The following is a 20,119-nucleotide window of genomic DNA, read 5'->3' as shown; positions in this document are numbered from 1 at the left end:
AAATTTAGGTTTTTTTCAGTCAGGATGGCCGAGCGGTCCAAGGCGCTGCGTTCAGGTCGCAGTCTCCACTGGAGGCGTGGGTTCGAATCCCACTTCTGACAGCAATTGTTTTTCACTGGTTGCGTTGACTGTAACATGATATTGTGAAAGAAAGCTTAGCAATGCTTTGTATGTCAAGGAGCAGGCATTTGACAAAATACTGCACGACTACTGCAACAGCAGCATTTGTAAGCCTCTACATTATCAACCAATGTAATCTGACCATGTGTTTGTAAACAGTTGGCCTATATTTTGCTGGATTCATTGTTTGTAGAAAGTCTCTCAAAACAATTTCTTTACTTGTCATTTCCCAAATCCTCTGCTGATCTTACTAAAATTCTGAAGTTAGCCTGAAACGGTTTCTGTGTCTTGTTAGCTTCTTTGTCATTGGTAACGTTGTATGCCTTCGATGTCCTATTCCCTGCACAGATAACGTACTAGCGGATGCCAAATAAGAAACTGTCTACCAAAACTGTGTATTTTTTGAGGGCGTAGAGGTTCCATGGTGTAATGGTTAGCACTCTGGACTCTGAATCCAGTGATCTGAGTTCAAATCTCAGTGGAACCTGATTTTAAGCTAGAGTAAAGGTCAAAAAATGCAACCTTTCCACATCTCAGCAAAAGTTGGACTGGTGAGGCCATCTTGCTTCAGGTACAAGTGAGACCGGAGAGGAGTGTCTTGACCTTCACCGGAGTGATCTAAGAATGAAGTACTATTGACAGGGAGCAAAATGGTTTCCACTTTAAACATGGATGCACACTTTGTATTGTGTCTTGTAATCACCATAAAAAAAGAAGTTTGACTGAGATTTCAACTCAGGTTCTTGCCATTAGAGTCTAAAGTGTTCGTCATCAAGGTACCCATATACTCCATCAGAGGTGGCTGTTGGATGGTCGACCAGCTTTGGAAACCCCATCGACCCACAGCTTTCCGACGTCAGATGGGGGCTGTGTCCAACCATTTGTGTGTTAAAAAAACACAAGGGGCTGTGTTAGTGGGGTCAACGGCAATGAATACTGATTCAAGACGTCGTGTTTGCGGAACATATTAATGCACTTAAAGGCTCATTAGATGGCAAAACAAAGCAAATTTAGGTTTTTTTCAGTCAGGATGGCCGAGCGGTCCAAGGCGCTGCGTTCAGGTCGCAGTCTCCACTGGAGGCGTGGGTTCGAATCCCACTTCTGACAGCAATTGTTTTTCACTGGTTGCGTTGACTGTAACATGATATTGTGAAAGAAAGCTTAGCAATGCTTTGTATGTCAAGGAGCAGGCATTTGACAAAATACTGCACGACTACTGCAACAGCAGCATTTGTAAGCCTCTACATTATCAACCAATGTAATCTGACCATGTGTTTGTAAACAGTTGGCCTATATTTTGCTGGATTCATTGTTTGTAGAAAGTCTCTCAAAACAATTTCTTTACTTGTCATTTCCCAAATCCTCTGCTGATCTTACTAAAATTCTGAAGTTAGCCTGAAACGGTTTCTGTGTCTTGTTAGCTTCTTTGTCATTGGTAACGTTGTATGCCTTCGATGTCCTATTCCCTGCACAGATAACGTACTAGCGGATGCCAAATAAGAAACTGTCTACCAAAACTGTGTATTTTTTGAGGGCGTAGAGGTTCCATGGTGTAATGGTTAGCACTCTGGACTCTGAATCCAGTGATCTGAGTTCAAATCTCAGTGGAACCTGATTTTAAGCTAGAGTAAAGGTCAAAAAATGCAACCTTTCCACATCTCAGCAAAAGTTGGACTGGTGAGGCCATCTTGCTTCAGGTACAAGTGAGACCGGAGAGGAGTGTCTTGACCTTCACCGGAGTGATCTAAGAATGAAGTACTATTGACAGGGAGCAAAATGGTTTCCACTTTAAACATGGATGCACACTTTGTATTGTGTCTTGTAATCACCATAAAAAAAGAAGTTTGACTGAGATTTCAACTCAGGTTCTTGCCATTAGAGTCTAAAGTGTTCGTCATCAAGGTACCCGTATACTCCATCAGAGGTGGCTGTTGGATGGTCGACCAGCTTTGGAAACCCCATCGACCCACAGCTTTCCGACGTCAGATGGGGGCTGTGTCCAACCATTTGTGTGTTAAAAAAACACAAGGGGCTGTGTTAGTGGGGTCAACGGCAATGAATACTGATTCAAGACGTCGTGTTTGCGGAACATATTAATGCACTTAAAGGCTCATTAGATGGCAAAACAAAGCAAATTTAGGTTTTTTTCAGTCAGGATGGCCGAGCGGTCCAAGGCGCTGCGTTCAGGTCGCAGTCTCCACTGGAGGCGTGGGTTCGAATCCCACTTCTGACAGCAATTGTTTTTCACTGGTTGCGTTGACTGTAACATGATATTGTGAAAGAAAGCTTAGCAATGCTTTGTATGTCAAGGAGCAGGCATTTGACAAAATACTGCACGACTACTGCAACAGCAGCATTTGTAAGCCTCTACATTATCAACCAATGTAATCTGACCATGTGTTTGTAAACAGTTGGCCTATATTTTGCTGGATTCATTGTTTGTAGAAAGTCTCTCAAAACAATTTCTTTACTTGTCATTTCCCAAATCCTCTGCTGATCTTACTAAAATTCTGAAGTTAGCCTGAAACGGTTTCTGTGTCTTGTTAGCTTCTTTGTCATTGGTAACGTTGTATGCCTTCGATGTCCTATTCCCTGCACAGATAACGTACTAGCGGATGCCAAATAAGAAACTGTCTACCAAAACTGTGTATTTTTTGAGGGCGTAGAGGTTCCATGGTGTAATGGTTAGCACTCTGGACTCTGAATCCAGTGATCTGAGTTCAAATCTCAGTGGAACCTGATTTTAAGCTAGAGTAAAGGTCAAAAAATGCAACCTTTCCACATCTCAGCAAAAGTTGGACTGGTGAGGCCATCTTGCTTCAGGTACAAGTGAGACCGGAGAGGAGTGTCTTGACCTTCACCGGAGTGATCTAAGAATGAAGTACTATTGACAGGGAGCAAAATGGTTTCCACTTTAATCATGGATGCACACTTTGTATTGTGTCTTGTAATCACCATAAAAAAAGAAGTTTGACTGAGATTTCAACTCAGGTTCTTGCCGTTAGAGTCTAAAGTGTTCGTCATCAAGGGACCCGTATACTCCATCAGAGGTGGCTGTTGGATGGTCGACCAGCTTTGGAAACCCCATCGACCCACAGCTTTCCGACCTCAGATGGGGGCTGTGTCCAACCATTTGTGTGTTAAAAAAACACAAGGGGCTGTGTTAGTGGGGTCAACGGCAATGAATACTGATTCAAGACGGCGTGTTTGCGGAACATATTAATGCACTTAAAGGCTCATTAGATGGCAAAACAAAGCAAATTTCGGGTTTTTTCAGTCAGGATGGCCGAGCGGTCCAAGGCGCTGCGTTCAGGTCGCAGTCTCCACTGGAGGCGTGGGTTCGAATCCCACTTCTGACAGCAATTGTTTTTCACTGGTTGCGTTGACTGTAACATGATATTGTGAAAGAAAGCTTAGCAATGCTTTGTATGTCAAGGAGCAGGCATTTGACAAAATACTGCACGACTACTGCAACAGCAGCATTTGTAAGCCTCTACATTATCAACCAATGTAATCTGACCATGTGTTTTTAAACAGTTGGCCCATATTTTGCTGGATTCATTGTTTGTAGGAAGTCTCTCAAAACAATTTCTTTACTTGTCATTTCCCAAATCCTCTGCTGATCTTACTAAAATTCTGAAGTTAGCCTGAAACGGTTTCTGTGTCTTGTTAGCTTCTTTGTCATTGGTAACGTTGTATGCCTTCTATGTCCTATTCCCTGCACAGATAACATACTAGCGGATGCCAAATAAGACACGGTCTACCAAAACTGTGTATTTTTTGAGGGCGTAGAGGTTCCATGGTGTAATGGTTAGCACTCTGGACTCTGAATCCAGTGATCTGAGTTCAAATCTCAGTGGAACCTGATTTTAAGCTAGAGTAAAGGTCAAAAAATGCAACCTTTCCACATCTCAGCAAAAGTTGGACTGGTGAGGCCATCTTGCTTCAGGTACAAGTGAGACCGGAGAGGAGTGTCTTGACCTTCACCGGAGTGATCTAAGAATGAAGTACTATTGACAGGGAGCAAAATGGTTTCCACTTTAATCATGGATGCACACTTTGTATTGTGTCTTGTAATCACCATAAAACAAGAAGTTTGACTGAGATTTCAACTCAGGTTCTTGCCGTTAGAGTCTAAAGTGTTCGTCATCAAGGGACCCGTATACTCCATCAGAGGTGGCTGTTGGATGGTCGACCAGCTTTGGAAACCCCATCGACCCACAGCTTTCCGACGTCAGATGGGGGCTGTGTCCAACCATTTGTGTGTTAAAAAAACACAAGGGGCTGTGTTAGTGGGGTCAACGGCAATGAATACTGATTCAAGACGTCGTGTTTGCGGAACATATTAATGCACTTAAAGGCTCATTAGATGGCAAAACAAAGCAAATTTAGGTTTTTTTCAGTCAGGATGGCCGAGCGGTCCAAGGCGCTGCGTTCAGGTAGCAGTCTCCACTGGAGGTGTGGGTTCGAATCCCACTTCTGACAGCAATTGTTTTTCACTGGTTGCGTTGACTGTAACATGATATTGTGAAAGAAAGCTTAGCAATGCTTTGTATGTCAAGGAGCAGGCATTTGACAAAATACTGCACGACTACTGCAACAGCAGCATTTGTAAGCCTCTACATTATCAACCAATGTAATCTGACCATGTGTTTTTAAACAGTTGGCCCATATTTTGCTGGATTCATTGTTTGTAGGAAGTCTCTCAAAACAATTTCTTTACTTGTCATTTCCCAAATCCTCTGCTGATCTTACTAAAATTCTGAAGTTAGCCTGAAACGGTTTCTGTGTCTTGTTAGCTTCTTTGTCATTGGTAACGTTGTATGCCTTCTATGTCCTATTCCCTGCACAGATAACATACTAGCGGATGCCAAATAAGACACGGTCTACCAAAACTGTGTATTTTTTGAGGGCGTAGAGGTTCCATGGTGTAATGGTTAGCACTCTGGACTCTGAATCCAGTGATCTGAGTTCAAATCTCAGTGGAACCTGATTTTAAGCTAGAGTAAAGGTCAAAAAATGCAACCTTTCCACATCTCAGCAAAAGTTGGACTGGTGAGGCCATCTTGCTTCAGGTACAAGTGAGACCGGAGAGGAGTGTCTTGACCTTCACCGGAGTGATCTAAGAATGAAGTACTATTGACAGGGAGCAAAATGGTTTCCACTTTAATCATGGATGCACACTTTGTATTGTGTCTTGTAATCACCATAAAACAAGAAGTTTGACTGAGATTTCAACTCAGGTTCTTGCCGTTAGAGTCTAAAGTGTTCGTCATCAAGGGACCCGTATACTCCATCAGAGGTGGCTGTTGGATGGTCGACCAGCTTTGGAAACCCCATCGACCCACAGCTTTCCGACGTCAGATGGGGGCTGTGTCCAACCATTTGTGTGTTAAAAAAACACAAGGGGCTGTGTTAGTGGGGTCAACGGCAATGAATACTGATTCAAGACGTCGTGTTTGCGGAACATATTAATGCACTTAAAGGCTCATTAGATGGCAAAACAAAGCAAATTTAGGTTTTTTTCAGTCAGGATGGCCGAGCGGTCCAAGGCGCTGCGTTCAGGTAGCAGTCTCCACTGGAGGTGTGGGTTCGAATCCCACTTCTGACAGCAATTGTTTTTCACTGGTTGCGTTGACTGTAACATGATATTGTGAAAGAAAGCTTAGCAATGCTTTGTATGTCAAGGAGCAGGCATTTGACAAAATACTGCACGACTACTGCAACAGCAGCATTTGTAAGCCTCTACATTATCAACCAATGTAATCTGACCATGTGTTTTTAAACAGTTGGCCCATATTTTGCTGGATTCATTGTTTGTAGGAAGTCTCTCAAAACAATTTCTTTACTTGTCATTTCCCAAATCCTCTGCTGATCTTACTAAAATTCTGAAGTTAGCCTGAAACGGTTTCTGTGTCTTGTTAGCTTCTTTGTCATTGGTAACGTTGTATGCCTTCTATGTCCTATTCCCTGCACAGATAACATACTAGCGGATGCCAAATAAGACACGGTCTACCAAAACTGTGTATTTTTTGAGGGCGTAGAGGTTCCATGGTGTAATGGTTAGCACTCTGGACTCTGAATCCAATGATCTGAGTTCAAATCTCAGTGGAACCTGATTTTAAGCTAGAGTAAAGGTCAAAAAATGCAACCTTTCCACATCTCAGCAAAAGTTGGACTGGTGAGGCCATCTTGCTTCAGGTACAAGTGAGACCGGAGAGGAGTGTCTTGACCTTCACCGGAGTGATCTAAGAATGAAGTACTATTGACAGGGAGCAAAATGGTTTCCACTTTAATCATGGATGCACACTTTGTATTGTGTCTTGTAATCACCATAAAACAAGAAGTTTGACTGAGATTTCAACTCAGGTTCTTGCCGTTAGAGTCTAAAGTGTTCGTCATCAAGGGACCCGTATACTCCATCAGAGGTGGCTGTTGGATGGTCGACCAGCTTTGGAAACCCCATCGACCCACAGCTTTCCGACGTCAGATGGGGGCTGTGTCCAACCATTTGTGTGTTAAAAAAACACAAGGGGCTGTGTTAGTGGGGTCAACGGCAATGAATACTGATTCAAGACGTCGTGTTTGCGGAACATATTAATGCACTTAAAGGCTCATTAGATGGCAAAACAAAGCAAATTTAGGTTTTTTTCAGTCAGGATGGCTGAGCGGTCCAAGGCGCTGCGTTCAGGTCGCAGTCTCCACTGGAGGCGTGGGTTCGAATCCCACTTCTGACAGCAATTGTTTTTCACTGGTTGCGTTGACTGTAACATGATATTGTGAAAGAAAGCTTAGCAATGCTTTGTATGTCAAGGAGCAGGCATTTGACAAAATACTGCACGACTACTGCAACAGCAGCATTTGTAAGCCTCTACATTATCAACCAATGTAATCTGACCATGTGTTTTTAAACAGTTGGCCCATATTTTGCTGGATTCATTGTTTGTAGGAAGTCTCTCAAAACAATTTCTTTACTTGTCATTTCCCAAATCCTCTGCTGATCTTACTAAAATTCTGAAGTTAGCCTGAAACGGTTTCTGTGTCTTGTTAGCTTCTTTGTCATTGGTAACGTTGTATGCCTTCTATGTCCTATTCCCTGCACAGATAACATACTAGCGGATGCCAAATAAGACACGGTCTACCAAAACTGTGTATTTTTTGAGGGCGTAGAGGTTCCATGGTGTAATGGTTAGCACTCTGGACTCTGAATCCAGTGATCTGAGTTCAAATCTCAGTGGAACCTGATTTTAAGCTAGAGTAAAGGTCAAAAAATGCAACCTTTCCACATCTCAGCAAAAGTTGGACTGGTGAGGCCATCTTGCTTCAGGTACAAGTGAGACCGGAGAGGAGTGTCTTGACCTTCACCGGAGTGATCTAAGAATGAAGTACTATTGACAGGGAGCAAAATGGTTTCCACTTTAATCATGGATGCACACTTTGTATTGTGTCTTGTAATCACCATAAAACAAGAAGTTTGACTGAGATTTCAACTCAGGTTCTTGCCGTTAGAGTCTAAAGTGTTCGTCATCAAGGGACCCGTATACTCCATCAGAGGTCGCTGTTGGATGGTCGACCAGCTTTGGAAACCCCATCGACCCACAGCTTTCCGACGTCAGATGGGGGCTGTGTCCAACCATTTGTGTGTTAAAAAAACACAAGGGGCTGTGTTAGTGGGGTCAACGGCAATGAATACTGATTCAAGACGTCGTGTTTGCGGAACATATTAATGCACTTAAAGGCTCATTAGATGGCAAAACAAAGCAAATTTAGGTTTTTTTCAGTCAGGATGGCCGAGCGGTCCAAGGCGCTGCGTTCAGGTAGCAGTCTCCACTGGAGGTGTGGGTTCGAATCCCACTTCTGACAGCAATTGTTTTTCACTGGTTGCGTTGACTGTAACATGATATTGTGAAAGAAAGCTTAGCAATGCTTTGTATGTCAAGGAGCAGGCATTTGACAAAATACTGCACGACTACTGCAACAGCAGCATTTGTAAGCCTCTACATTATCAACCAATGTAATCTGACCATGTGTTTTTAAACAGTTGGCCCATATTTTGCTGGATTCATTGTTTGTAGGAAGTCTCTCAAAACAATTTCTTTACTTGTCATTTCCCAAATCCTCTGCTGATCTTACTAAAATTCTGAAGTTAGCCTGAAACGGTTTCTGTGTCTTGTTAGCTTCTTTGTCATTGGTAACGTTGTATGCCTTCTATGTCCTATTCCCTGCACAGATAACATACTAGCGGATGCCAAATAAGACACGGTCTACCAAAACTGTGTATTTTTTGAGGGCGTAGAGGTTCCATGGTGTAATGGTTAGCACTCTGGACTCTGAATCCAATGATCTGAGTTCAAATCTCAGTGGAACCTGATTTTAAGCTAGAGTAAAGGTCAAAAAATGCAACCTTTCCACATCTCAGCAAAAGTTGGACTGGTGAGGCCATCTTGCTTCAGGTACAAGTGAGACCGGAGAGGAGTGTCTTGACCTTCACCGGAGTGATCTAAGAATGAAGTACTATTGACAGGGAGCAAAATGGTTTCCACTTTAATCATGGATGCACACTTTGTATTGTGTCTTGTAATCACCATAAAACAAGAAGTTTGACTGAGATTTCAACTCAGGTTCTTGCCGTTAGAGTCTAAAGTGTTCGTCATCAAGGGACCCGTATACTCCATCAGAGGTGGCTGTTGGATGGTCGACCAGCTTTGGAAACCCCATCGACCCACAGCTTTCCGACGTCAGATGGGGGCTGTGTCCAACCATTTGTGTGTTAAAAAAACACAAGGGGCTGTGTTAGTGGGGTCAACGGCAATGAATACTGATTCAAGACGTCGTGTTTGCGGAACATATTAATGCACTTAAAGGCTCATTAGATGGCAAAACAAAGCAAATTTAGGTTTTTTTCAGTCAGGATGGCTGAGCGGTCCAAGGCGCTGCGTTCAGGTCGCAGTCTCCACTGGAGGCGTGGGTTCGAATCCCACTTCTGACAGCAATTGTTTTTCACTGGTTGCGTTGACTGTAACATGATATTGTGAAAGAAAGCTTAGCAATGCTTTGTATGTCAAGGAGCAGGCATTTGACAAAATACTGCACGACTACTGCAACAGCAGCATTTGTAAGCCTCTACATTATCAACCAATGTAATCTGACCATGTGTTTTTAAACAGTTGGCCCATATTTTGCTGGATTCATTGTTTGTAGGAAGTCTCTCAAAACAATTTCTTTACTTGTCATTTCCCAAATCCTCTGCTGATCTTACTAAAATTCTGAAGTTAGCCTGAAATGGTTTCTGTGTCTTGTTAGCTTCTTTGTCATTGGTAACGTTGTATGCCTTCTATGTCCTATTCCCTGCACAGATAACATACTAGCGGATGCCAAATAAGAAACGGTCTACCAAAACTGTGTATTTTTTGAGGGCGTAGAGGTTCCATGGTGTAATGGTTAGCACTCTGGACTCTGAATCCAGTGATCTGAGTTCAAATCTCAGTGGAACCTGATTTTAAGCTAGAGTAAAGGTCAAAAAATGCAACCTTTCCACATCTCAGCAAAAGTTGGACTGGTGTGGCCATCTTGCTTCAGGTACAAGTGAGACCGGAGAGGAGTGTCTTGACCTTCACCGGAGTGATCTAAGAATGAAGTACTATTGACAGGGAGCAAAATGGTTTCCACTTTAATCATGGATGCACACTTTGTATTGTGTCTTGTAATCACCATAAAACAAGAAGTTTGACTGAGATTTCAACTCAGGTTCTTGCCGTTAGAGTCTAAAGTGTTCGTCATCAGAGGTATACTCCATCAGAGGTGGCTGTTGGATGGTCGACCAGCTTTGGAAACCCCATCGACCCACAGCTTTCCGACCTCAGATGGGGGCTGTGTCCAACCATTTGTGTGTTAAAAAAACACAAGGGGCTGTGTTAGTGGGGTCAACGGCAATGAATACTGATTCAAGACGGCGTGTTTGCGGAACATATTAATGCACTTAAAGGCTCATTAGATGGCAAAACAAAGCAAATTTCGGTTTTTTTCAGTCAGGATGGCCGAGCGGTCCAAGGCGCTGCGTTCAGGTCGCAGTCTCCACTGGAGGCGTGGGTTCGAATCCCACTTCTGACAGCAATTGTTTTTCACTGGTTGCGTTGACTGTAACATGATATTGTGAAAGAAAGCTTAGCAATGCTTTGTATGTCAAGGAGCAGGCATTTGACAAAATACTGCACGACTACTGCAACAGCAGCATTTGTAAGCCTCTACATTATCAACCAATGTAATCTAACCATGTGTTTGTAAACAGTTGGCCTACATTTTGCTGGATTCATTGTTTGTAGGAAGTCTCTCAAAACAATTTCTTTACTTGTCATTTCCCAAATCCTCTGCTGATCTTACTAAAATTCTGAAGTTAGCCTGAAACGGTTTCTGTGTCTTGTTAGCTTCTTTGTCATTGGTAACGTTGTATGCCTTCTATGTCCTATTCCCTGCACAGATAACATACTAGCGGATGCCAAATAAGAAAGGGTCTACTAAAACTGTGTATTGTTTGAGTGGATAGAGGTTCCATGGTGTAATGGTTAGCACTCTGGACTTTGACTCCAGTGATCTGAGTTGAAATCTCGGTGGAACCTGATTTTAAGGTAGAGTAAAGGTCAAAAAAGGTCAAAAAATGCAACCTTTCCACATCTCAGCAAAAGTTGGACTGGTGTGGCCATCTTGCTTCAGGTACAAGTGAGACCGGAGAGGAGTGTCTTGACCTTCACCGGAGTGATCTAAGAATGAAGTACTATTGACAGGGAGCAAAATGGTTTCCACTTTAATCATGGATGCACACTTTGTATTGTGTCTTGTAATCACCATAAAACAAGAAGTTTGACTGAGATTTCAACTCAGGTTCTTGCCGTTAGAGTCTAAAGTGTTCGTCATCAAGGGACCCGTATACTCCATCAGAGGTGGCTGTTGGATGGTCGACCAGCTTTGGAAACCCCATCGACCCACAGCTTTCCGACGTCAGATGGGGGCTGTGTCCAACCATTTGTGTGTTAAAAAAACACAAGGGGCTGTGTTAGTGGGGTCAACGGCAATGAATACTGATTCAAGACGTCGTGTTTGCGGAACATATTAATGCACTTAAAGGCTCATTAGATGGCAAAACAAAGCAAATTTAGGTTTTTTTCAGTCAGGATGGCCGAGCGGTCCAAGGCGCTGCGTTCAGGTCGCAGTCTCCACTGGAGGCGTGGGTTCGAATCCCACTTCTGACAGCAATTGTTTTTCACTGGTTGCGTTGACTGTAACATGATATTGTGAAAGAAAGCTTAGCAATGCTTTGTATGTCAAGGAGCAGGCATTTGACAAAATACTGCACGACTACTGCAACAGCAGCATTTGTAAGCCTCTACATTATCAACCAATGTAATCTGACCATGTGTTTGTAAACAGTTGGCCTATATTTTGCTGGATTCATTGTTTGTAGGAAGTCTCTCAAAACAATTTCTTTACTTGTCATTTCCCAAATCCTCTGCTGATCTTACTAAAATTCTGAAGTTAGCCTGAAACGGTTTCTGTGTCTTGTTAGCTTCTTTGTCATTGGTAACGTTGTATGCCTTCGATGTCCTATTCCCTGCACAGATAACATACTAGCGGATGCCAAATAAGAAACGGTCTACCAAAACTGTGTATTTTTTGAGGGCGTAGAGGTTCCATGGTGTAATGGTTAGCACTCTGGACTCTGAATCCAGTGATCTGAGTTCAAATCTCAGTGGAACCTGATTTTAAGCTAGAGTAAAGGTCAAAAAATGCAACCTTTCCACATCTCAGCAAAAGTTGGACTGGTGAGGCCATCTTGCTTCAGGTACAAGTGAGACCGGAGAGGAGTGTCTTGACCTTCACCGGAGTGATCTAAGAATGAAGTACTATTGACAGGGAGCAAAATGGTTTCCACTTTAATCATGGATGCACACTTTGTATTGTGTCTTGTAATCACCATAAAACAAGAAGTTTGACTGAGATTTCAACTCAGGTTCTTGCCGTTAGAGTCTAAAGTGTTCGTCATCAGAGGTATACTCCATCAGAGGTGGCTGTTGGATGGTCGACCAGCTTTGGAAACCCCATCGACCCACAGCTTTCCGACCTCAGATGGGGGCTGTGTCCAACCATTTGTGTGTTAAAAAAACACAAGGGGCTGTGTTAGTGGGGTCAACGGCAATGAATACTGATTCAAGACGGCGTGTTTGCGGAACATATTAATGCACTTAAAGGCTCATTAGATGGCAAAACAAAGCAAATTTCGGTTTTTTTCAGTCAGGATGGCCGAGCGGTCCAAGGCGCTGCGTTCAGGTCGCAGTCTCCACTGGAGGCGTGGGTTCGAATCCCACTTCTGACAGCAATTGTTTTTCACTGGTTGCGTTGACTGTAACATGATATTGTGAAAGAAAGCTTAGCAATGCTTTGTATGTCAAGGAGCAGGCATTTGACAAAATACTGCACGACTACTGCAACAGCAGCATTTGTAAGCCTCTACATTATCAACCAATGTAATCTAACCATGTGTTTGTAAACAGTTGGCCTACATTTTGCTGGATTCATTGTTTGTAGGAAGTCTCTCAAAACAATTTCTTTACTTGTCATTTCCCAAATCCTCTGCTGATCTTACTAAAATTCTGAAGTTAGCCTGAAACGGTTTCTGTGTCTTGTTAGCTTCTTTGTCATTGGTAACGTTGTATGCCTTCTATGTCCTATTCCCTGCACAGATAACATACTAGCGGATGCCAAATAAGAAAGGGTCTACTAAAACTGTGTATTGTTTGAGTGGATAGAGGTTCCATGGTGTAATGGTTAGCACTCTGGACTTTGACTCCAGTGATCTGAGTTGAAATCTCGGTGGAACCTGATTTTAAGGTAGAGTAAAGGTCAAAAAAGGTCAAAAAATGCAACCTTTCCACATCTCAGCAAAAGTTGGACTGGTGTGGCCATCTTGCTTCAGGTACAAGTGAGACCGGAGAGGAGTGTCTTGACCTTCACCGGAGTGATCTAAGAATGAAGTACTATTGACAGGGAGCAAAATGGTTTCCACTTTAATCATGGATGCACACTTTGTATTGTGTCTTGTAATCACCATAAAACAAGAAGTTTGACTGAGATTTCAACTCAGGTTCTTGCCGTTAGAGTCTAAAGTGTTCGTCATCAAGGGACCGTATACTCCATCAGAGGTGGCTGTTGGATGGTCGACCAGCTTTGGAAACCCCATCGACCCACAGCTTTCCGACGTCAGATGGGGGCTGTGTCCAACCATTTGTGTGTTAAAAAAACACAAGGGGCTGTGTTAGTGGGGTCAACGGCAATGAATACTGATTCAAGACGTCGTGTTTGCGGAACATATTAATGCACTTAAAGGCTCATTAGATGGCAAAACAAAGCAAATTTAGGTTTTTTTCAGTCAGGATGGCCGAGCGGTCCAAGGCGCTGCGTTCAGGTCGCAGTCTCCACTGGAGGCGTGGGTTCGAATCCCACTTCTGACAGCAATTGTTTTTCACTGGTTGCGTTGACTGTAACATGATATTGTGAAAGAAAGCTTAGCAATGCTTTGTATGTCAAGGAGCAGGCATTTGACAAAATACTGCACGACTACTGCAACAGCAGCATTTGTAAGCCTCTACATTATCAACCAATGTAATCTGACCATGTGTTTGTAAACAGTTGGCCTATATTTTGCTGGATTCATTGTTTGTAGAAAGTCTCTCAAAACAATTTCTTTACTTGTCATTTCCCAAATCCTCTGCTGATCTTACTAAAATTCTGAAGTTAGCCTGAAACGGTTTCTGTGTCTTGTTAGCTTCTTTGTCATTGGTAACGTTGTATGCCTTCGATGTCCTATTCCCTGCACAGATAACGTACTAGCGGATGCCAAATAAGAAACTGTCTACCAAAACTGTGTATTTTTTGAGGGCGTAGAGGTTCCATGGTGTAATGGTTAGCACTCTGGACTCTGAATCCAATGATCTGAGTTCAAATCTCAGTGGAACCTGATTTTAAGCTAGAGTAAAGGTCAAAAAATGCAACCTTTCCACATCTCAGCAAAAGTTGGACTGGTGAGGCCATCTTGCTTCAGGTACAAGTGAGACCGGAGAGGAGTGTCTTGACCTTCACCGGAGTGATCTAAGAATGAAGTACTATTGACAGGGAGCAAAATGGTTTCCACTTTAATCATGGATGCACACTTTGTATTGTGTCTTGTAATCACCATAAAAAAAGAAGTTTGACTGAGATTTCAACTCAGGTTCTTGCCGTTAGAGTCTAAAGTGTTCGTCATCAAGGGACCCGTATACTCCATCAGAGGTGGCTGTTGGATGGTCGACCAGCTTTGGAAACCCCATCGACCCACAGCTTTCCGACGTCAGATGGGGGCTGTGTCCAACCATTTGTGTGTTAAAAAAACACAAGGGGCTGTGTTAGTGGGGTCAACGGCAATGAATACTGATTCAAGACGTCGTGTTTGCGGAACATATTAATGCACTTAAAGGCTCATTAGATGGCAAAACAAAGCAAATTTAGGTTTTTTTCAGTCAGGATGGCCGAGCGGTCCAAGGCGCTGCGTTCAGGTCGCAGTCTCCACTGGAGGCGTGGGTTCGAATCCCACTTCTGACAGCAATTGTTTTTCACTGGTTGCGTTGACTGTAACATGATATTGTGAAAGAAAGCTTAGCAATGCTTTGTATGTCAAGGAGCAGGCATTTGACAAAATACTGCACGACTACTGCAACAGCAGCATTTGTAAGCCTCTACATTATCAACCAATGTAATCTGACCATGTGTTTGTAAACAGTTGGCCTATATTTTGCTGGATTCATTGTTTGTAGAAAGTCTCTCAAAACAATTTCTTTACTTGTCATTTCCCAAATCCTCTGCTGATCTTACTAAAATTCTGAAGTTAGCCTGAAACGGTTTCTGTGTCTTGTTAGCTTCTTTGTCATTGGTAACGTTGTATGCCTTCGATGTCCTATTCCCTGCACAGATAACGTACTAGCGGATGCCAAATAAGAAACTGTCTACCAAAACTGTGTATTTTTTGAGGGCGTAGAGGTTCCATGGTGTAATGGTTAGCACTCTGGACTCTGAATCCAATGATCTGAGTTCAAATCTCAGTGGAACCTGATTTTAAGCTAGAGTAAAGGTCAAAAAATGCAACCTTTCCACATCTCAGCAAAAGTTGGACTGGTGAGGCCATCTTGCTTCAGGTACAAGTGAGACCGGAGAGGAGTGTCTTGACCTTCACCGGAGTGATCTAAGAATGAAGTACTATTGACAGGGAGCAAAATGGTTTCCACTTTAATCATGGATGCACACTTTGTATTGTGTCTTGTAATCACCATAAAAAAAGAAGTTTGACTGAGATTTCAACTCAGGTTCTTGCCGTTAGAGTCTAAAGTGTTCGTCATCAAGGGACCCGTATACTCCATCAGAGGTGGCTGTTGGATGGTCGACCAGCTTTGGAAACCCCATCGACCCACAGCTTTCCGACGTCAGATGGGGGCTGTGTCCAACCATTTGTGTGTTAAAAAAACACAAGGGGCTGTGTTAGTGGGGTCAACGGCAATGAATACTGATTCAAGACGTCGTGTTTGCGGAACATATTAATGCACTTAAAGGCTCATTAGATGGCAAAACAAAGCAAATTTAGGTTTTTTTCAGTCAGGATGGCCGAGCGGTCCAAGGCGCTGCGTTCAGGTCGCAGTCTCCACTGGAGGCGTGGGTTCGAATCCCACTTCTGACAGCAATTGTTTTTCACTGGTTGCGTTGACTGTAACATGATATTGTGAAAGAAAGCTTAGCAATGCTTTGTATGTCAAGGAGCAGGCATTTGACAAAATACTGCACGACTACTGCAACAGCAGCATTTGTAAGCCTCTACATTATCAACCAATGTAATCTGACCATGTGTTTTTAAACAGTTGGCCCATATTTTGCTGGATTCATTGTTTGTAGGAAGTCTCTCAAAACAATTTCTTTACTTGTCATTTCCCAAATCCTCTGCTGATCTTACTAAAATTCTGAAGTTAGCCTGAAATGGTTTCTGTGTCTTGTTAGCTTCTTTGTCATTGGTAACGTTGTATGCCTTCTATGTCCTATTCCCTGCACAGATAACATACTAGCGGATGCCAAATAAGAAACGGTCTACCAAAACTGTGTATTTTTTGAGGGCGTAGAGGTTCCATGGTGTAATGGTTAGCACTCTGGACTCTGAATCCAGTGATCTGAGTTCAAATCTCAGTGGAACCTGATTTTAAGCTAGAGTAAAGGTCAAAAAATGCAACCTTTCCACATCTCAGCAAAAGTTGGACTGGTGAGGCCATCTTGCTTCAGGTACAAGTGAGACCGGAGAGGAGTGTCTTGACCTTCACCGGAGTGATCTAAGAATGAAGTACTATTGACAGGGAGCAAAATGGTTTCCACTTTAATCATGGATGCACACTTTGTATTGTGTCTTGTAATCACCATAAAACAAGAAGTTTGACTGAGATTTCAACTCAGGTTCTTGCCGTTAGAGTCTAAAGTGTTCGTCATCAAGGGACCCGTATACTCCATCAGAGGTGGCTGTTGGATGGTCGACCAGCTTTGGAAACCCCATCGACCCACAGCTTTCCGACGTCAGATGGGGGCTGTGTCCAACCATTTGTGTGTTAAAAAAACACAAGGGGCTGTGTTAGTGGGGTCAACGGCAATGAATACTGATTCAAGACGTCGTGTTTGCGGAACATATTAATGCACTTAAAGGCTCATTAGATGGCAAAACAAAGCAAATTTAGGTTTTTTTCAGTCAGGATGGCCGAGCGGTCCAAGGCGCTGCGTTCAGGTCGCAGTCTCCACTGGAGGCGTGGGTTCGAATCCCACTTCTGACAGCAATTGTTTTTCACTGGTTGCGTTGACTGTAACATGATATTGTGAAAGAAAGCTTAGCAATGCTTTGTATGTCAAGGAGCAGGCATTTGACAAAATACTGCACGACTACTGCAACAGCAGCATTTGTAAGCCTCTACATTATCAACCAATGTAATCTAACCATGTGTTTGTAAACAGTTGGCCTACATTTTGCTGGATTCATTGTTTGTAGGAAGTCTCTCAAAACAATTTCTTTACTTGTCATTTCCCAAATCCTCTGCTGATCTTACTAAAATTCTGAAGTTAGCCTGAAACGGTTTCTGTGTCTTGTTAGCTTCTTTGTCATTGGTAACGTTGTATGCCTTCTATGTCCTATTCCCTGCACAGATAACATACTAGCGGATGCCAAATAAGAAAGGGTCTACTAAAACTGTGTATTGTTTGAGTGGATAGAGGTTCCATGGTGTAATGGTTAGCACTCTGGACTTTGACTCCAGTGATCTGAGTTGAAATCTCGGTGGAACCTGATTTTAAGGTAGAGTAAAGTTCAAAAAAGGTCAAAAAATGCAACCTTTCCACATCTCAGCAAAAGTTGGACTGGTGTGGCCATCTTGCTTCAGGTACAAGTGAGACCGGAGAGGAGTGTCTTGACCTTCACCGGAGTGATCTAAGAATGAAGTACTATTGACAGGGAGCAAAATGGTTTCCACTTTAATCATGGATGCACACTTTGTATTGTGTCTTGTAATCACCATAAAACAAGAAGTTTGACTGAGATTTCAACTCAGGTTCTTGCCGTTAGAGTCTAAAGTGTTCGTCATCAAGGGACCCGTATACTCCATCAGAGGTGGCTGTTGGATGGTCGACCAGCTTTGGAAACCCCATCGACCCACAGCTTTCCGACGTCAGATGGGGGCTGTGTCCAACCATTTGTGTGTTAAAAAAACACAAGGGGCTGTGTTAGTGGGGTCAACGGCAATGAATACTGATTCAAGACGTCGTGTTTGCGGAACATATTAATGCACTTAAAGGCTCATTAGATGGCAAAACAAAGCAAATTTAGGTTTTTTTCAGTCAGGATGGCCGAGCGGTCCAAGGCGCTGCGTTCAGGTCGCAGTCTCCACTGGAGGCGTGGGTTCGAATCCCACTTCTGACAGCAATTGTTTTTCACTGGTTGCGTTGACTGTAACATGATATTGTGAAAGAAAGCTTAGCAATGCTTTGTATGTCAAGGAGCAGGCATTTGACAAAATACTGCACGACTACTGCAACAGCAGCATTTGTAAGCCTCTACATTATCAACCAATGTAATCTGACCATGTGTTTGTAAACAGTTGGCCTATATTTTGCTGGATTCATTGTTTGTAGGAAGTCTCTCAAAACAATTTCTTTACTTGTCATTTCCCAAATCCTCTGCTGATCTTACTAAAATTCTGAAGTTAGCCTGAAACGGTTTCTGTGTCTTGTTAGCTTCTTTGTCATTGGTAACGTTGTATGCCTTCGATGTCCTATTCCCTGCACAGATAACATACTAGCGGATGCCAAATAAGAAACGGTCTACCAAAACTGTGTATTTTTTGAGGGCGTAGAGGTTCCATGGTGTAATGGTTAGCACTCTGGACTCTGAATCCAGTGATCTGAGTTCAAATCTCAGTGGAACCTGATTTTAAGCTAGAGTAAAGGTCAAAAAATGCAACCTTTCCACATCTCAGCAAAAGTTGGACTGGTGAGGCCATCTTGCTTCAGGTACAAGTGAGACCGGAGAGGAGTGTCTTGACCTTCACCGGAGTGATCTAAGAATGAAGTACTATTGACAGGGAGCAAAATGGTTTCCACTTTAATCATGGATGCACACTTTGTATTGTGTCTTGTAATCACCATAAAACAAGAAGTTTGACTGAGATTTCAACTCAGGTTCTTGCCGTTAGAGTCTAAAGTGTTCGTCATCAGAGGTATACTCCATCAGAGGTGGCTGTTGGATGGTCGACCAGCTTTGGAAACCCCATCGACCCACAGCTTTCCGACCTCAGATGGGGGCTGTGTCCAACCATTTGTGTGTTAAAAAAACACAAGGGGCTGTGTTAGTGGGGTCAACGGCAATGAATACTGATTCAAGACGGCGTGTTTGCGGAACATATTAATGCACTTAAAGGCTCATTAGATGGCAAAACAAAGCAAATTTCGGTTTTTTTCAGTCAGGATGGCCGAGCGGTCCAAGGCGCTGCGTTCAGGTCGCAGTCTCCACTGGAGGCGTGGGTTCGAATCCCACTTCTGACAGCAATTGTTTTTCACTGGTTGCGTTGACTGTAACATGATATTGTGAAAGAAAGCTTAGCAATGCTTTGTATGTCAAGGAGCAGGCATTTGACAAAATACTGCACGACTACTGCAACAGCAGCATTTGTAAGCCTCTACATTATCAACCAATGTAATCTAACCATGTGTTTGTAAACAGTTGGCCTACATTTTGCTGGATTCATTGTTTGTAGGAAGTCTCTCAAAACAATTTCTTTACTTGTCATTTCCCAAATCCTCTGCTGATCTTACTAAAATTCTGAAGTTAGCCTGAAACGGTTTCTGTGTCTTGTTAGCTTCTTTGTCATTGGTAACGTTGTATGCCTTCTATGTCCTATTCCCTGCACAGATAACATACTAGCGGATGCCAAATAAGAAAGGGTCTACTAAAACTGTGTATTGTTTGAGTGGATAGAGGTTCCATGGTGTAATGGTTAGCACTCTGGACTTTGACTCCAGTGATCTGAGTTGAAATCTCGGTGGAACCTGATTTTAAGGTAGAGTAAAGGTCAAAAAAGGTCAAAAAATGCAACCTTTCCACATCTCAGCAAAAGTTGGACTGGTGTGGCCATCTTGCTTCAGGTACAAGTGAGACCGGAGAGGAGTGTCTTGACCTTCACCGGAGTGATCTAAGAATGAAGTACTATTGACAGGGAGCAAAATGGTTTCCACTTTAATCATGGATGCACACTTTGTATTGTGTCTTGTAATCACCATAAAACAAGAAGTTTGACTGAGATTTCAACTCAGGTTCTTGCCGTTAGAGTCTAAAGTGTTCGTCATCAAGGGACCCGTATACTCCATCAGAGGTGGCTGTTGGATGGTCGACCAGCTTTGGAAACCC

The 20,119-nt window shown here is 42.9% G+C and overlaps 31 non-coding genes across 31 annotated transcripts; all 31 read left to right on the top strand.

Moving 5' to 3' along the window:
- The first annotated feature begins 18 nt into the window (after positions 1 to 18).
- trnal-cag (transfer RNA leucine (anticodon CAG)) lies at positions 19 to 101 on the top strand. The gene has a single exon. It is a non-coding gene; the product is annotated as a tRNA-Leu (tRNA).
- A 434-nt stretch (positions 102 to 535) lies between these two features.
- Positions 536 to 607, top strand: trnaq-cug (transfer RNA glutamine (anticodon CUG)). The gene has a single exon. It is a non-coding gene; the product is annotated as a tRNA-Gln (tRNA).
- A 537-nt stretch (positions 608 to 1,144) lies between these two features.
- On the top strand, positions 1,145 to 1,227 carry trnal-cag (transfer RNA leucine (anticodon CAG)). The gene has a single exon. It is a non-coding gene; the product is annotated as a tRNA-Leu (tRNA).
- Positions 1,228 to 1,661: 434 nt separating this feature from the next.
- Positions 1,662 to 1,733, top strand: trnaq-cug (transfer RNA glutamine (anticodon CUG)). The gene has a single exon. It is a non-coding gene; the product is annotated as a tRNA-Gln (tRNA).
- A 537-nt stretch (positions 1,734 to 2,270) lies between these two features.
- On the top strand, positions 2,271 to 2,353 carry trnal-cag (transfer RNA leucine (anticodon CAG)). Its single transcript has one exon. It is a non-coding gene; the product is annotated as a tRNA-Leu (tRNA).
- A 434-nt stretch (positions 2,354 to 2,787) lies between these two features.
- On the top strand, positions 2,788 to 2,859 carry trnaq-cug (transfer RNA glutamine (anticodon CUG)). The gene has a single exon. It is a non-coding gene; the product is annotated as a tRNA-Gln (tRNA).
- Positions 2,860 to 3,396: 537 nt separating this feature from the next.
- trnal-cag (transfer RNA leucine (anticodon CAG)) lies at positions 3,397 to 3,479 on the top strand. Its single transcript has one exon. It is a non-coding gene; the product is annotated as a tRNA-Leu (tRNA).
- Positions 3,480 to 3,913: 434 nt separating this feature from the next.
- trnaq-cug (transfer RNA glutamine (anticodon CUG)) lies at positions 3,914 to 3,985 on the top strand. Its single transcript has one exon. It is a non-coding gene; the product is annotated as a tRNA-Gln (tRNA).
- Positions 3,986 to 5,039: 1,054 nt separating this feature from the next.
- Positions 5,040 to 5,111, top strand: trnaq-cug (transfer RNA glutamine (anticodon CUG)). Its single transcript has one exon. It is a non-coding gene; the product is annotated as a tRNA-Gln (tRNA).
- A 1,054-nt stretch (positions 5,112 to 6,165) lies between these two features.
- Positions 6,166 to 6,237, top strand: trnaq-cug (transfer RNA glutamine (anticodon CUG)). Its single transcript has one exon. It is a non-coding gene; the product is annotated as a tRNA-Gln (tRNA).
- Positions 6,238 to 7,291: 1,054 nt separating this feature from the next.
- Positions 7,292 to 7,363, top strand: trnaq-cug (transfer RNA glutamine (anticodon CUG)). Its single transcript has one exon. It is a non-coding gene; the product is annotated as a tRNA-Gln (tRNA).
- Positions 7,364 to 8,417: 1,054 nt separating this feature from the next.
- On the top strand, positions 8,418 to 8,489 carry trnaq-cug (transfer RNA glutamine (anticodon CUG)). Its single transcript has one exon. It is a non-coding gene; the product is annotated as a tRNA-Gln (tRNA).
- A 1,054-nt stretch (positions 8,490 to 9,543) lies between these two features.
- On the top strand, positions 9,544 to 9,615 carry trnaq-cug (transfer RNA glutamine (anticodon CUG)). The gene has a single exon. It is a non-coding gene; the product is annotated as a tRNA-Gln (tRNA).
- A 532-nt stretch (positions 9,616 to 10,147) lies between these two features.
- Positions 10,148 to 10,230, top strand: trnal-cag (transfer RNA leucine (anticodon CAG)). The gene has a single exon. It is a non-coding gene; the product is annotated as a tRNA-Leu (tRNA).
- A 434-nt stretch (positions 10,231 to 10,664) lies between these two features.
- Positions 10,665 to 10,736, top strand: trnaq-uug (transfer RNA glutamine (anticodon UUG)). The gene has a single exon. It is a non-coding gene; the product is annotated as a tRNA-Gln (tRNA).
- A 547-nt stretch (positions 10,737 to 11,283) lies between these two features.
- trnal-cag (transfer RNA leucine (anticodon CAG)) lies at positions 11,284 to 11,366 on the top strand. The gene has a single exon. It is a non-coding gene; the product is annotated as a tRNA-Leu (tRNA).
- Positions 11,367 to 11,800: 434 nt separating this feature from the next.
- On the top strand, positions 11,801 to 11,872 carry trnaq-cug (transfer RNA glutamine (anticodon CUG)). The gene has a single exon. It is a non-coding gene; the product is annotated as a tRNA-Gln (tRNA).
- A 532-nt stretch (positions 11,873 to 12,404) lies between these two features.
- Positions 12,405 to 12,487, top strand: trnal-cag (transfer RNA leucine (anticodon CAG)). The gene has a single exon. It is a non-coding gene; the product is annotated as a tRNA-Leu (tRNA).
- Positions 12,488 to 12,921: 434 nt separating this feature from the next.
- Positions 12,922 to 12,993, top strand: trnaq-uug (transfer RNA glutamine (anticodon UUG)). Its single transcript has one exon. It is a non-coding gene; the product is annotated as a tRNA-Gln (tRNA).
- A 546-nt stretch (positions 12,994 to 13,539) lies between these two features.
- Positions 13,540 to 13,622, top strand: trnal-cag (transfer RNA leucine (anticodon CAG)). Its single transcript has one exon. It is a non-coding gene; the product is annotated as a tRNA-Leu (tRNA).
- A 434-nt stretch (positions 13,623 to 14,056) lies between these two features.
- trnaq-cug (transfer RNA glutamine (anticodon CUG)) lies at positions 14,057 to 14,128 on the top strand. Its single transcript has one exon. It is a non-coding gene; the product is annotated as a tRNA-Gln (tRNA).
- Positions 14,129 to 14,665: 537 nt separating this feature from the next.
- Positions 14,666 to 14,748, top strand: trnal-cag (transfer RNA leucine (anticodon CAG)). The gene has a single exon. It is a non-coding gene; the product is annotated as a tRNA-Leu (tRNA).
- Positions 14,749 to 15,182: 434 nt separating this feature from the next.
- trnaq-cug (transfer RNA glutamine (anticodon CUG)) lies at positions 15,183 to 15,254 on the top strand. The gene has a single exon. It is a non-coding gene; the product is annotated as a tRNA-Gln (tRNA).
- A 537-nt stretch (positions 15,255 to 15,791) lies between these two features.
- On the top strand, positions 15,792 to 15,874 carry trnal-cag (transfer RNA leucine (anticodon CAG)). The gene has a single exon. It is a non-coding gene; the product is annotated as a tRNA-Leu (tRNA).
- A 434-nt stretch (positions 15,875 to 16,308) lies between these two features.
- Positions 16,309 to 16,380, top strand: trnaq-cug (transfer RNA glutamine (anticodon CUG)). The gene has a single exon. It is a non-coding gene; the product is annotated as a tRNA-Gln (tRNA).
- Positions 16,381 to 16,917: 537 nt separating this feature from the next.
- trnal-cag (transfer RNA leucine (anticodon CAG)) lies at positions 16,918 to 17,000 on the top strand. The gene has a single exon. It is a non-coding gene; the product is annotated as a tRNA-Leu (tRNA).
- Positions 17,001 to 17,434: 434 nt separating this feature from the next.
- Positions 17,435 to 17,506, top strand: trnaq-uug (transfer RNA glutamine (anticodon UUG)). Its single transcript has one exon. It is a non-coding gene; the product is annotated as a tRNA-Gln (tRNA).
- A 547-nt stretch (positions 17,507 to 18,053) lies between these two features.
- trnal-cag (transfer RNA leucine (anticodon CAG)) lies at positions 18,054 to 18,136 on the top strand. The gene has a single exon. It is a non-coding gene; the product is annotated as a tRNA-Leu (tRNA).
- Positions 18,137 to 18,570: 434 nt separating this feature from the next.
- trnaq-cug (transfer RNA glutamine (anticodon CUG)) lies at positions 18,571 to 18,642 on the top strand. The gene has a single exon. It is a non-coding gene; the product is annotated as a tRNA-Gln (tRNA).
- Positions 18,643 to 19,174: 532 nt separating this feature from the next.
- Positions 19,175 to 19,257, top strand: trnal-cag (transfer RNA leucine (anticodon CAG)). The gene has a single exon. It is a non-coding gene; the product is annotated as a tRNA-Leu (tRNA).
- Positions 19,258 to 19,691: 434 nt separating this feature from the next.
- trnaq-uug (transfer RNA glutamine (anticodon UUG)) lies at positions 19,692 to 19,763 on the top strand. Its single transcript has one exon. It is a non-coding gene; the product is annotated as a tRNA-Gln (tRNA).
- Positions 19,764 to 20,119: the final 356 nt, after the last annotated feature.

This window comes from Anarhichas minor, unplaced genomic scaffold, assembly GCF_050575085.1.
Source record: "Anarhichas minor isolate MPS153535 unplaced genomic scaffold, ASM5057508v1 ptg000025l, whole genome shotgun sequence".
In the NCBI taxonomy this organism is placed as follows: domain Eukaryota; kingdom Metazoa; phylum Chordata; class Actinopteri; order Perciformes; family Anarhichadidae; genus Anarhichas; species Anarhichas minor.
This window is presented reverse-complemented; position numbering and strand designations above follow the sequence as displayed.